The following is a 14056-nucleotide window of genomic DNA, read 5'->3' on the forward strand; positions in this document are numbered from 1 at the left end:
GCAAATGGAAACAGGTCTGAAGCTATTCTGAGGTTATTCAAAATTGCCTGTGCTTTTGGGGTAGAAATGGTAGATAGTAGAAATCGGTTTTTCAGAATTGCAGGCAGAAAACAGTTGATTTCATCCGCAAGTGCAGCTAGAGAAAATTTAGTTTTGTATACTTAACAAAAATCCTACTAGAATTCCTTCAATATATTACGTTGCTAGAAAGGTAACAGAAAATTACTTTAAAAATAAAATGCGTCTCTTTACCCTGCTATTTCCAATTCAGGTTGAAATTCAAGTTCCAAATTTTAAGAGAATCTTGTAATGTTTTTGTCCTGTATTTTAAGCCTTGTAAAATTGTACAGAAAGAAGGCGGGTGGTATCACCACTTTGTAGTTTCCTTGACCTCCTTGCAATGTGTTACTTGGTGCCATCCGCCAAGCAGGCACACCTGCAGAGCCAAAATCATCACCTGACATCAGCTACACTGGTGCATGAAGAGACAAAAATTCATCCTCAGTGTCTTCGTTGTTGCTTTGTTTGTTCCACTTTTGCACACTTTGGCAGAAAATCAAAGCAGGGAGTTGTCACGGCCCCGTGAGTGATCTGAGGTGTGCAGACTCATCCCAGCTGAGCATCCTTAGCCTGGGGGTTGTCAGCCGTAAGGGGCCGGTGGGGTGGCAGGTTTCTTGAACACCCAGAAACTGCTCTGAGACTCGTGTGGGCCGCCTTGGTGACAGGCCCCCTTAGGAAGGTGTGCTTCTTTGGGGGGGTGGACTGTGGGAAGGGCAGATCCAGCCGGCAGGAAAGTACACGGGTAAAGGGTCTCTGCTGCACACCTTTCCCCACTGAAGACCCAAGCCTCAGTGGATTGCACAGGCTGGAATTTGAGTGATTTTAAACGTGGAAAAGGAAAGCTACAGCATGAAAGTCTGTATGCTTGGTTCTGATGAGGGGTTCAATTATTTTTGACCAACGTAAGATGCTTAAGATTTAGGGTGCTGAGTTGAATGCCGCCCCTGTTGGCAGTGTGAGATCATTTTGGGCTAGACAAGGGGCTGGCCCAGACACCTCAGCCTGCAAAATGCAGTTTCTGCTGTGCTTAATCCTAAAACCAGCGTGCAGCAGTTACCACACATTTAACAAGAACCACAAATGTTTCCAAGTCTTCCTCTGATAAAACTGTATCAAACCACATGGGCTCACCACAAATAAGCAGGGAGGACAGGCGGTGGTGGCAGTGGCGTGGGAGGCAATGCATGCGGACGGGAATGAGAGCATAAAAAGGTGTAAGAAGGCTTGAGGGAAAGCAAGCTCCATGCCTGTGCTTCTTTTGGGGTTGTTTATAAGCAACAAATCAAAGGATCCGATCAGCTATGTGCTGCTCCCTGCTTCATGTGTTCAGAGTTGTCGCTGTCTTGCCTGAGGTCAGTGAGGAGCTGATCCCATGGTGGTGTCCACCCACGTTATAGCCCAGCAGTTGCTTCCAGGGTGCATCCAGAGGCAGCCTTCCCCTGGGGCAGCTTCTCAGCCTCCAGCCATCTGATTCTGGCACTACACGGTGCCAGTTACTGTCACTATGAACTTAATTAGGCTTTCTGTTTGTTTGTTTTACCACCACCTTTTAAATAATCTTTTTGCTGCAATATACTCCCGTGTAAGCTCTAAGATGTACATGCTCCCTGAACTAGAGTTATTTATCTGTCTTGTGAAAACTACTCACGTGAGATTCAAATAATGTTCCTGAGAAAGGCTACCGATACACCCCCATCTCTTTCCTGTTTGCAACTGAAAGGTAAGTGCAATTCATAGGGTATAAAGCTCTGAATTATTTGTAGAGGAGATGACGAACCTTTGTGGTGCTTCCAGTGCCACTGAACATGCAGACCTCTGGCTGGAAGGGCCTCTGGTTTGGTCAGACATTGCAGACCAGGAGACTGCGTCATCCACGTGTGATGGTGTCTGGAGGGGAGCCACAGGCGCTGTGTTAGCGAGGTGGTGCATCTGTATGTGTCTACCCATCTCTCCACTCTTTCTGGATTTTGAATCAATACTTTTGTCCCACAGAAACCAGAGAGTCAGACAGGGCTGAAAACTGAGGGTGGCACATCCGATGGCCTGTGCAGTGATGAAGGCAAAGCAGGCGCTGTTTGCAAACCCATATTTCAGTCCTATTAGGATGCACCCAATGGGTGTTTCCATGCTGCTGCTCTCTGTCAGTAGTGGTTTCTCTGCTGCACGTGTGCACGTTGCTTTCTCTTCCTAATGGGTCCAGTGACATTTCCAAGTGACACACAGGTGTGAGCACAGGTCAAGAGTTAAAGGCAGGAGACAGTGAGAGCAGATACACCATAGAAACGAAGAACTTTGGTCAGCAACAAGCCGGCTTATTCGTAGAAAAGTAGAAGAGGTCTCTAGCAGCCATTCAGCACTGGTATAGAAGTGCAATATTAAAACTTTCAAAGACCATTGATTCATAGCATGCCTGCAACCAGCCACACTTGTTCTATAAGAGGAGAGCTGCATGAAGAGCTAACTTGGAGCTCCAGACACCAAAAGTGCTGCTAGAAATCTTTTAACTGTTTAATTGTTTCATGACAGGGATTTATAATTGCAGTTTTCCTTACCCTTCTAATGACATTTTTACATAAAAGTTTTTTTTTGTTTGTTTTGTTTTTTCCCCTGAATTCATTGCTCTATTTTATCTGCATCAAAATACAGGTGTATAGCTGATCACCTTCTGGTCGTTCTCGCACTACCCGTCAGTCATATTAGACATCATGCCCTTCTGAACTCCAGATTACTGTAAATACATATATATATATATTTTTTTTTACAGTTTCCCCTGCACTAGTAAACTTTTCACCCAGTTGTGACAACACTGCCTGCTGTCTGGCCCCCAGCACTCCAAGAGAAGAGGCCCTTCTCCCGAGGGAACAGACAGGCTATTGTCTGTTTGGCAGAGGGACAGAAGACATGGTGTTGGCTGACACGTTCTCCATCTCCACTAGCCAGCTCTGAGTCACCGATTTCCTTCCCCACCAGAGAGCCTTTGCTCCATTCACGCCTATGAGCCGCTTCTTCTGCCACAGTGCGAGGGGCAAACTGTCCTACACCACCGCTGAGCCTGGGGGTTGGTGTGGCAGACAGAGGGTTGGTTGGTGGGGGGTTTCACTATTACAGTTTGCAAAACTTAATGGCATCTTCTGTTAAAAAGCTAACATTTCTGCCTGTGAAGATGCGACGTCTCTAACTGGCAGAGGTTAGGTCAGGTCTGCAGATACCACCACCAGCAAGTCCATGCTGTGTCTGTCCCCTGCCCTTGGTACATGCCATGTCTTCCCGTGTTCATACAAATTTACGGTAATCTAGTTGTGGTCACTAGATGCCACTGTTGCTCCATACGAAGCCTGCCCTGCTGCTAAACTACAATTCCGAGGAAGGCACTACATGTAGCTTAGTGTTTACAATTTATTTTTAATCCCCGATCAGGTGTGAAGCAGTTACCCAGTCATCCACCCTTGTTTTCACACTGCAGCCTCTCTGCTCTGTTGGACTCCTCACATTGACCGTAAGCAGCAAACCCAGACAGCCTAGCAGTGTGTCTTTTGAAAAAAATGTCCATAGCAATACAGTAAAACACCAAAAAAGGCTTTTTCTCAGTTACTGGTAAAATATATTTTATCTCTGGGGAAGGAGCTGGCAAACACAATTCAGGGGGCAAGCAGGTGAAGGAAGCCTGCTGAGTTCACTATGTGCCTCGTATAAACTTACTTTGTCTTAAGAGTGGGTCAGCAATAACAATCAGATACAATCAGCGATGAATCAGCTGTGGTCCTGCCTTGGGGTTATTTCTATCACAATTGCTGGTGTGAAGCTGTTCAACCCTAATGGTTAAAAAAAAGTGTTGTTAAATTTCTGTAAAACCAAAACATAGCTAAACTAACAGTATCTCTTCTCAGTTATTCACTGCCCTACCCTGAAGGCCTTACTGTTTCAACCCCTCAGTGATTTCCAAGCCTCTGTGTTCAGGTTTCTCACCTGTGGATCCTCTGCCTTGAAGAATTACTTGCCCCCACTGTGCACCTGCAGTCCACCTGCCTGTCCTCAGCAATTAGGACTTTCTCAGGTCCATGTATGCCCCAGGCACAACCTTCACCAGCATCCTAGCAAAATGAGAGAAGCATTTAGATTTATAGTTCAGTTTTTCAGGAGCTTGTGCTGCAAACATTAGTGAACCGACACAGGCAGAGACACACAGGCTTGGCACAGGTTTATTTCACGAACACTGTCTAGTTTACTACCAGGAAAAAAAGCACCCGTGAAATGCAGGTCACTTGAAACACAAACACCCTAGATCCATTTAAGGACTTCTGCTACTTGCCATACAATAAGAATCTCAAGACAGGGCAGATGCTGATGTGCCTGGGCAGAGCCAGAAATGGATTGCTTTTGGCCAGTAGGTCAAGATGTGCCACAAAGAGTGGTCATTTCTAGATCTGATCAAGTGCGATTAGTCCAAAAATGTTTGGGAAAACTCAGCAGTTGTTTGTTTTTAATCTCTCTGTAGAGATATGCTTCAAAGAAAGGCATCATTTCCAACATTACTTTTATTTTTTCTCTCATATACCTCAGTGGTGTCCATGACCAGTGAGTGTCCTTGAACCTCAGCAGTTCCCATCCTGATAAGCAGCATCTTAACTTTTGAGTGTTGTCTATTTGAGGGTACATGGGGGTATTTTCTGTGTCGCTTATTGAGGTGGCACCACTGAAGACTCACAGCCAAGTTCCAGGACATGGGGACACAGCTGTGTGCCCTCTGTACAGGGTGAATGGGTTTCATCCCGTGGGCTGTGGATTCGTAAGGGTGAAAGGAGAGGAAGGCATTGACCTCTTCTAAAATTGCAGGCAGCAGTCTTATTGTTTAAAAAGGTAGAGATATAGAGGTTTGTGCATCCACTGGAAAGGCTGCCAACCAGAAGCAGGTGGCAGAGGGAAACCTGAGCCCCAGCACCTGCTTATGTTTAGATTTTACATTATACATTACATATATATATATAGCATGCTACACATTATATATATATATAATTATATGAAAAGAACACTGAACTCCTCTGTGGGGAATAATCTCAACATGGGAGTTATTCAGATTAATGAAAGAAAGCTTGAAAGATATCAATGCCATAATTTAAATATGCATTCTACGTTAAGGATAACCCCTAATAAGTCTCCTGTGTTGTTTACCAACCTGCTCTCCACTTCAGTGAGTAAAGAAATGAGATTTGGGCAACTCTGGCCAAGGGAAAGACGGGCTGTGCTTTGGTCAGGCTGAGCTGAAGTGGCTGCAGGTGCTGAGACTGGGCTCGGGAAAGAGAACACAGGTGGGTAAGAGAGGGAGTACAAGAAGACATCCTTTTCTAGCCTATATTTTGAGTATACAGATTTTTTCCTTTAAGGACACCCATGTACCTCATGTCACAGTGTCACCACATGAGTCTGGGCAGGAGGCCGAGGGCCGACCTGGGCCCCGCGCCACACGTGGGCCGGGCCGGGCCTGCGCCAGCCTCCCTTGTGTCATGAGGGGTTGGAAGGAGGCCGTGTGGGTTACTTCCACTTAGCATTTACTTGAAAGTAGCAAAATAAGAAATTTTCATTTCCTTCCTCCCTTCATTCCCTCCTTTCATGCCCAAATGGTTTAACAGCATTTTCCAAAGCTGGTAAAAACTTGTGTAGTGCAGTGTCTCACCTGGATGTGATGTGTTGCTTGTCCAGCTTTCCATTTCATATATATTTTTAATTTTCATATATATTTTTAATTACTCTTTCTCAAAGTCTGTGGTGTGTCTGCAGGTTTCCAGGGAAGATCACGAAAGAGCTGTGTGATCTACCTCTGTACCAACACGCTGTGGTGACCTGCATGTACCGTCTGGTGAGGAACAGGGCCATTTTGACATATACACTCCTGCTACAAACCAGACACTACTTTGCTTTTCTTCTCTTACTTCATGACTGTTTTATTGCCTCCTTTTTTTTTTTTTTTTTATATATATATCTATCTTTCTGCTACGTTACATGCTCTCACAGTTAGATACTGACTCAGCCAAATATATATATATATATTTTTTTTTTTAATTGGAAGCTGAGCTGCTAGTATCAGGTATGTATAGCTACATCTGGTATACCAGAAGATAAACTACCTCAGTTTTCTTTACAAAAATAAACCAAAACCAGCTTATTTATGGCTGTCTTACATCTCTCTTACCTATGAAGAAAAGTTCAAGAAGTTGTTTTTTTCCAAAAAATTTGGACATTGGAAAGGAAAAGCATTTCCCAAAGTTCCTACCCCTATTTCGAACCTGGATGTCTTTGAAGGCTCAGTGCATAACTTCTTACATTTTGATGTCAAACACGGCAGCAAATAAATGACCTGCCTTTTGAAAGCAACTTTTCTCAAATAAGATGAGCCAGAAGCTGCAGAAGGCGGAAGGAAGCAAGGTACATATCTGAGACTATATTTCTACACTCACTAGAGTCACTCCAGTAAAATTAGTCATTCGAGGGAATTACTACACACCTAACATCGCTGCATAGCTACTTGAAAGTTAAATCACTCAGTGTTGGTTTATTTCAGTGCTACAAATGACAGGCTCAGAGAAAATGGATGCGCTGGGACTTTGCTGTCACCAGAACTGACTACGTGAATAGCGAATGAGTGAAGCACAGTTATTTTTCTTTCAGAGGTGTGTTGGAGGATATGGAAAGCTTTGATGAAGGTATTTTGATAATGACGAAAAGAGCCATCACATGTGTGTAGAAATAAAAAGGAATTCCTTCTCTTATCTTGTCTTTTTCTAGCCCAGTGGATGGACTAATTGGAAGTGGGATTGCTAAAGTGAATCATGACTATTCACCAGCTTTTAAACTCCATCCAGGATCATAGAACAGAGGGTAAGTCCCACTTGCTCCTCTGTTAGGCAGAACATGTGCCTACATGATTTTCCAGCTCCACCCTTCACAGATGCAGATCGTTACAGATGAAATGTATTCTTTATGTTGTTTTGCTCACTACTACCATGCAGAGTTGGACTGGGATAGAGAATGCCTCGTACAATGTAGCCCTGAAATCATTACTCTCAGAAGAAGTGTTGCAATATGAGTGTGTTGCCTGTTTTTTTTACCCAGGCTCTCTTTTCAGCTTTTGAAATCATATACAGCATTGTTGCAATCCAGCAGTTGTGTCACAGCATCTTGATTTAAGTTCAGGCCACCTCAGGATGGGAAGAGGATGTCAGTTTAGGTCCTTAGCTACCTTCAAATGGTGCTTTCAGCTCAGGAAGGACAGACTCCTTCTTCCACCGGTGTTTGGAAGATCTTTAGGGCTATCGAAGAGAGCTGAGACATGACAGCAAGATGCCCCTTGCCTGTCCTCCCAGGGCATAACGTGTCTCTAAACCAGTCCAAGTTTCCAGCTTGAGCTGTGGGTTTTATACAGCTCTTCAGTTGTGACAAGTGGTCTGTGGGATGCCTCCCTCTATGCTGTTGCCTTTTTCTTTGGAGGAGACAGTGAGCTGCTCTTGAGGCTGGGAACACTGCCCTAGCAGGCAAGAACCTCCTTTTCCTGCATTTTCTGTAAGTTCTTACCAGAGAACATGACTTCAGGGCTGAAGTACAGGAAATCTGCCTCCCCAGCTTTATCCTCACCAAGTTCTTTAGTGGCTTAGACCAGAGATCTAGACAACACAGCAGTGGCCACAGGAGGCTGTGCAGGACGAGGGAGGAAGGAGGAGGATTTATGGGGAAAGAGCATCCCATCGGCATAAAGACAGCCAGAAACCGTCACCATCAATAACAGCCTGTGGGGAGTGGATGTCCCAGAAGTGGCATCCAGCTCCAGTGGCAGCTGATTTTGGGCCACCCTGATTTACCACATCAGGTTTTAGTCTGTGACCAGAGTACCAAACAGAAGAAAGTTTAGAAGAAGTTGGAGTACTGTTTGCTGCTGTTGAGAGCTAAGTGGAAAAATATAACCAAGATGATAAGCAAAATCCCTTTATCTGCCAGTTACAAACCTCCGAGCAGAAAAGCTGAAGAACTACACAGAAAAAAGTCTCTACAAGGTAGCAAAAGCTCTAATACTTGTAAAAAAAAAAAAAGGGGAGTTGGCAGGATGATTTTGAGCACTGCCTTCTGTCCCGTTAATCAATATCAGACGATGTATGTATAAAAGAACAATGCTGAATGAAAAAAGACCAATTTGATCCCAAAAAGTGGAGTATAGAGCTGACAGGAAAAGTGGAATCATATTTCATAAGGAAGGTGGTTGAAACATTCTGGGTGAATTTTGCTAGATTTAGTGAAAGTGAAATGAAGTTAAAAAAAAATTTCAGGCAGTGTCAACAAGACCTCACACTCACATTTTTTATTAAACTTTATGATTTTTAGTTTCTATTTTAACAATGTTTACATTATGTGGTCTAACTCAAATCATATGTTACATGTTACTTAAAACACACACACACACCCCAAAAACATACACACACACACACAAAAAGATCAGTTGACTTGGAACATCCCAATATTTTGGCATTTTAATTTCTGGAGAAATGTTGGGGTTTTCTGCTCCCAAAAATTCATTCCTAAAGAAGGGAGGAGGAATTTGTCCTTCCCTCCATTTGGCATGCAATACACAAGTGCCTTTCTGTAAACAGCAGACTCATTTGAGCAATGAGCAACCCACACAACAGGCTGGCTTCTGGCATTTGCTAACTGGAGTCTGAGGGCTAAGTGCAACAAAAACTTGAGTTGCCCACAGAATAGCTACTCTGATTCAGCTGAAACCTGAAGCAGATTTTGGTCCTTCTTAGAAAATACTTGTACTTTTTTGTTGGTTGTTGTTGTTTCTAACAAAGACAGAATTGAACCAGTCTCCCAAGTTGAGATGCTCAAAGATGTCCAAAATGAGATGTGACTGGCAAGAATACAATACACAGATTAATAAGGAAGTCATTAAAGGACAGAGAAGCCCTGAAGGGATGGAGTGGCTTTTAGTTTGAGGAAGAATAGGTACATAAGTTCTCGTTTTGCATTAAATTTTACCCTTCCTTTCTGCAGTAAGCCATAAGTCAACTGTTTGCTGTGACTTCATCAGAAAACAATCTCTCTCTTTTCTTTCCTGCTCATAGGCATCTTGGGCTCAATAGAAAGCTTTTTGACTTGGATCCAACTGTTTGCTCAGTTTAGAGGAAGTTTCTGATGCTATTCAGTATTTCACAATGGCACCGAAAGGAAATTTATCAGCACAGGGACTCTACTTAATTACCAAGCTGCCAGAAACACCCCTGAAACAGGAGAGGAGAAAGGCTATTGCAAGGCACAGCTGGAACATCAGTAGGGGAGGTGAAGAAAGATTACACCAGGGAAGGAGGTGTCTTACAACATGGAAGTAAGAAAAATGGAAAGGAATGATCATGTATCTGAAGAATAAAATAAAAAGGCAACAACGAAAACAAATTACTCAGTTTTTCCACGCTTTCCTCTCTCTTGCTTGCCTGTTGAGTCAGACACCTAGACTCAGTGCAGACTAAAACAGAGTGTCTTTGTTACACGTGAACATCTTCTTTTTATGCGTAGGGCTCTTTGACAGGGACATATATGCATCTAGGGATGCTTATCCTCCATTATCATTGCCCAGAGCAATTGTAGCTCCCTGTTACATGGCTTGGAGATGGTGTGCATTGCACAGCTTCTCTCTCTGTCCTTTCTAGAATGGCTGCCTTGCTCCTAAGTACCCCAAAACAACAGTTGATGACACCTACTCTAGAAAGCAGACTTGGGCTCCCAACTTGTTTCAGACATATGTCCTGGGAAATGAACTGCAAGGAGCCACTGTAAGGAGCTAGACCTGAAGTTCCCACCAAGAAAAGCTGGCAGATCACATGGTGAACAGCAAGGTTTATCTTATGCTGCTTTGATCTGCCCCCAAAAGAGCCTTTGTATAGCATCACATCACAGATATCTTCAGGTGGTCAAGCCAAGGCTAGAAGAGAAACCAGTGCATCTCTGCTTTCCACAGTTCTCTTCCTAAGAACTTTGAAAGTTCTTGGACTTTCTTTAAGTAACTTTTACTGTGTATTTGCAGTGTTCTGGTCACAAAGGACTAAAGGTGAAAGGTTTTTGGAGGCCTTTATAGATAGTTTTCCATTTTCTAGAAAGACCTTTTGCTTTTTGAAGTTCACACAAAACTGTGCCAAAGGTATGAGCAGAAAAAACATAGGACATAGCATCAAGGAAGTGGGTTTTTATAACTACATTCCCTTGGGACATTTCTTATCCATGTGGGATTTGCACTTGACTCTTTGGAGTATCAGGAAGGATTTCTAAATCTCTCAGGAGAGAAGGATCAACACATTAACCAATATGCATAATACCCATATATTCTCTTAGGTTGATCTGCTAAAACACCAAAGACTCCCTTAACTTTACCTCAAAATGGGCTCATGTTTCATACAGTGAAGAAATTGATACAGAGTAGTAGATTTAGCAGTTGATTTTTGTCTGTGCTATGGGAACAAGTTCCTTACATGTTCTGCATCATTCATATGCTGCTATTGCACGCCAGGTGGCAATTGCATGGCAGGTGGGCAGGTGCAGCAAGACTGTAAGTTTAGGGCTCATCCCTTGGGGATCAGATTTAAAGAAATTTGATCCAGTTGCAAGGCTGGAAATATATAGGTCCATCCAGAAAATTTCCTTCTGAATTTCATTGTTGCATATTCTCCTAGCTCCTTCTGAATTCAGGTCCTTGCTTTGCTATTGCTTTGCCAGGATACTTACTTCTTTAACATTTGTCCCGAGAAGACTATTCTGTCTCTCTCTCCCACAGATTTACAAAGGCACAAATACTTGTGCAGGCAGGCAGAGCTGCATTTTGTTTCCTGTGTGGTTCTGAAGAAAAACGAGTGGTTGTTCTGGGCATTATGGAAGTGCCGCATGACCCCCACATCTACAGAAAAAGTAGTCTTGGTGTTTGGAGTCTCATACTCCAAAGCCACACTGGCACAAGCCAGGATAAGAGAAGTGGAACATAAGAAACAGAAGTACCAAATACAAATAGCAAAGACAGAAGAAAATTAAGAGAAAACCATGCATATCTTCAATTACTGCTTGACTTTGATAAAAAGGCTCTTTTCAGTTTTGTATGGTGCCCCTACCCGATAAATATTCACACCTGTCTGTCAATAGATCTTGATCACCCCTATAGCTTTCCTCTGTTGAAGATTGGTCTTACTTCATATTTCAGATATCCTTGCTTGCTTGGTCCTTCCATCTGTAGATGGCTAGATCCTTACCTCAGATATAAAGGAGCTTTGACCTTATTCCAGCCTGCTTTGGACATGCAGAGCCAGAGAGTGCTGGCTCTAGTGCCCAGTGCATGGGTTTGCCTATCCACCCCCAAAAGTGACTGAAGCACTTTGTGGTGATAAGGGGCTTGGGGTGAATAACTGCCCTCCCCCAGTCCTGCTTCTGAGGATAAGGTGACGTTTTCCCCAAAATATGGCTTTTCCTTTGCTACTTTTATACTTAGTCCTGACTTTTCTCCATTTCTTCTTTTGGTCTTCATGGGCTCTTGTCTTTCTATGGACATGAATCTTTGGAGCAGCAAATTTAGTTTCCAAGAAAAAACTTGACACTCATCTTCTACCTTCCTAAGTCACACATACACTCACTAGAAGTGATTTTTCTCACTATGTATGCCTGAGTTTTAATGGTTTAAGTTATGATGGCTGATATTTTATCTTCAAGCCTTTTACTAGGATGTTATTCTGTACACCAGTGTCTAATTTCTAAGGAGAACAGACCCCAGTGATATTCCAGTTGACTGGAAGCAGTTGTCTTCTGAACCATCTCTACAAGTAATACCACTTCACTATGTAGAGAATAATTTTGTGTGTGTATATAAACTGGTTTTATTGCTTAGAAAAATGGCAGTTCTTCCAAAAGCTGGATATTACTTAGAACTATGTTTATTCCACTAGCCTGTGCAATCTGTCACTTTGCTTCTAGCAAACTACTACTCAGATTATATTTTAGATTTACTTTGTCTCTTCCTGTTTCTATGAATCTGCAGTTTGCTAGCTCAGTGTACTACAGCAGTCTCTAGTTTCCTCTCCAAAGGTTTCAAGTGAATCTTAACCTCCAAGGACAGTAATTGCATTTTTTTTTTATTTTTTTAAGGTTAAGTCAGCTCCCCAAGCAAATTCTCTGGGCTGGGTTTGTTTTTTGATTCCCATTCTAGTTTCCATCATGCATATCTCATTCAAATATTCAAATTCAGATAAAAACTTAATATTTCTATCCCTTGCAAAACACATATCTTTTGAAATGTTTTATTATTTAGGAGTACAATCCTGTTAAAGTCTCTACAGCAGATTCTGTAGGTAGGCTCACTTTCTGTAGCTAACTGAGCTGGAAGATGTCACCTTTGTCTCAAGGTCTGCCGATCACCTGGAGAACATACCGGGAAAATATCACTGCATTTGTCCCATTCTTAAACTCTTCCCTAGACATCTCTGGTCTCTGGGCTAGAGGGACTCTTGGGTTAATTCAATATAGCTGTTACTACGAATTTCTCTTCTATCATTAAATATCTTCCCTCTGACCCAGAATCATTTAAAAAATCAGTATTTTTTTGCTCCTTTTCTCTTCCTCCTTTTCCTGTTGCCACTAAGCAGGGGTGGATATCTTGTTCTTGGTCAAACCACTACAGTTGTTCACTGCTTTTAAAGAATTCAACTTTCTTTGTGACTCTCCATTTCATGATTTCTACTCACAACCTTTTCTCCTGGTTCTCTGCTTCTGGCTGTACTCTTCCATTTCCGTCTCAGCTTCTTCACCATGTGTCATTCCTTGGTATTATGATTAATGGTAGCTGTGGATAGAAACCTATAATTAAATACTTAATTAAATAATGCATAACAAGTATATAAGATAACAATAGACATGATAGAAGCAATGAACAAAATAGCTCCTCATAGATGAAGGAAGGTCACTCACTCTAATAACACTATTGCTTAGTCAGTCTTCTCATTAGCAAACTGCTATAACTAGTCTTTACCAGAATGTTTGATGGGCTGTTGTATTTTAGTCCTCTTGAAGAGACAGATATTCCTGGAGAGTTATCTGCTAGAAAGGTTGTTTCAGTTTTTGTTTTAATCATTGGCAGTCATTACTGAGTAAGTTACTCATGGTTATTAATATTATATCATCTACTCTAAATGTAAAGAAATAAATAAACAGTATTGTTTGTTCGTTTGTTTTGTTTTGCTGTGTTTTGTTTTATTTTGTTAAGGTATGAATTGAACAGCTGTTGAGTGATCTCTGTATACCATGATCTCTATCCTTACTATTGGTGATGCCATAGTACACTAGAAGAATCAACAAAAATGGCATTTCGTTATGTCAGGCCTGATACTGATAGTAAATAACAACAAAAGAAGTTACAGTACAGACTGAAGATTACAAAGATAGAAGTTACTGGAGTTTTATCATTTGAGAGACACAGGCACAGAGAAGTTAGTTGACTTGTTCTGTATGGCACAGTGAGCCAAAGCCAACAAGAAGCAGAACCCAGCCACTGTCATTTCCAGACTCACATACAACCATAAGAAAATGTTTCTTTGCTTCAAAAACAACCAATTCAAAACAAAAAAACATTCCTCTTGGGTACAAGCTAGTAACCTCTAGTGTCCATAAGTGCCACTGTCTTTTAGAGACCTTTACCATTTTGTAATAACTGTGGTATTTTGTTCCATCCAGTGTCTGATTAATTGTACATTTTTTTGCTTGGATACTAAAGCTGGAACTATCAATTTTATATATGTTTATTTACTTTTAAAAAGCACATAATTTAGTTTTCGGTAAGATGTGCCCTATCCCTGAGAGTTCTGCATTCAGTCACGCTTCTGGCATGTCAGTTATAATTTGCTTTTTCACAGTATCTGGATAGTCCTCTATCTTGTTATTTCTCCTGAGCATGTCTCAACACAAATCTGTTGTTCTAGTCCCTGGCCTT

At 42.0% G+C, this 14056-nt stretch overlaps 1 long non-coding RNA gene across 2 annotated transcripts; it reads left to right on the top strand.

The window, feature by feature from the left end:
- Positions 1-5163: 5163 nt before the first annotated feature.
- On the top strand, positions 5164-12279 carry LOC121067715. 2 transcript variants are annotated; one of them, XR_005818413.1, is made up of 5 exons: positions 5164-5366; positions 5836-5914; positions 6617-6725; positions 6841-6933; positions 7168-12279. It is a non-coding gene; the product is annotated as an uncharacterized LOC121067715 (long non-coding RNA). The 2 variants fall into 2 exon arrangements; XR_005818407.1 differs by having other exon boundaries at positions 6841-12279.
- Positions 12280-14056: the final 1777 nt, after the last annotated feature.

The sequence above is a fragment of the Cygnus olor genome, chromosome 1, assembly GCF_009769625.2.
Source record: "Cygnus olor isolate bCygOlo1 chromosome 1, bCygOlo1.pri.v2, whole genome shotgun sequence".
Taxonomy (NCBI): domain Eukaryota; kingdom Metazoa; phylum Chordata; class Aves; order Anseriformes; family Anatidae; genus Cygnus; species Cygnus olor.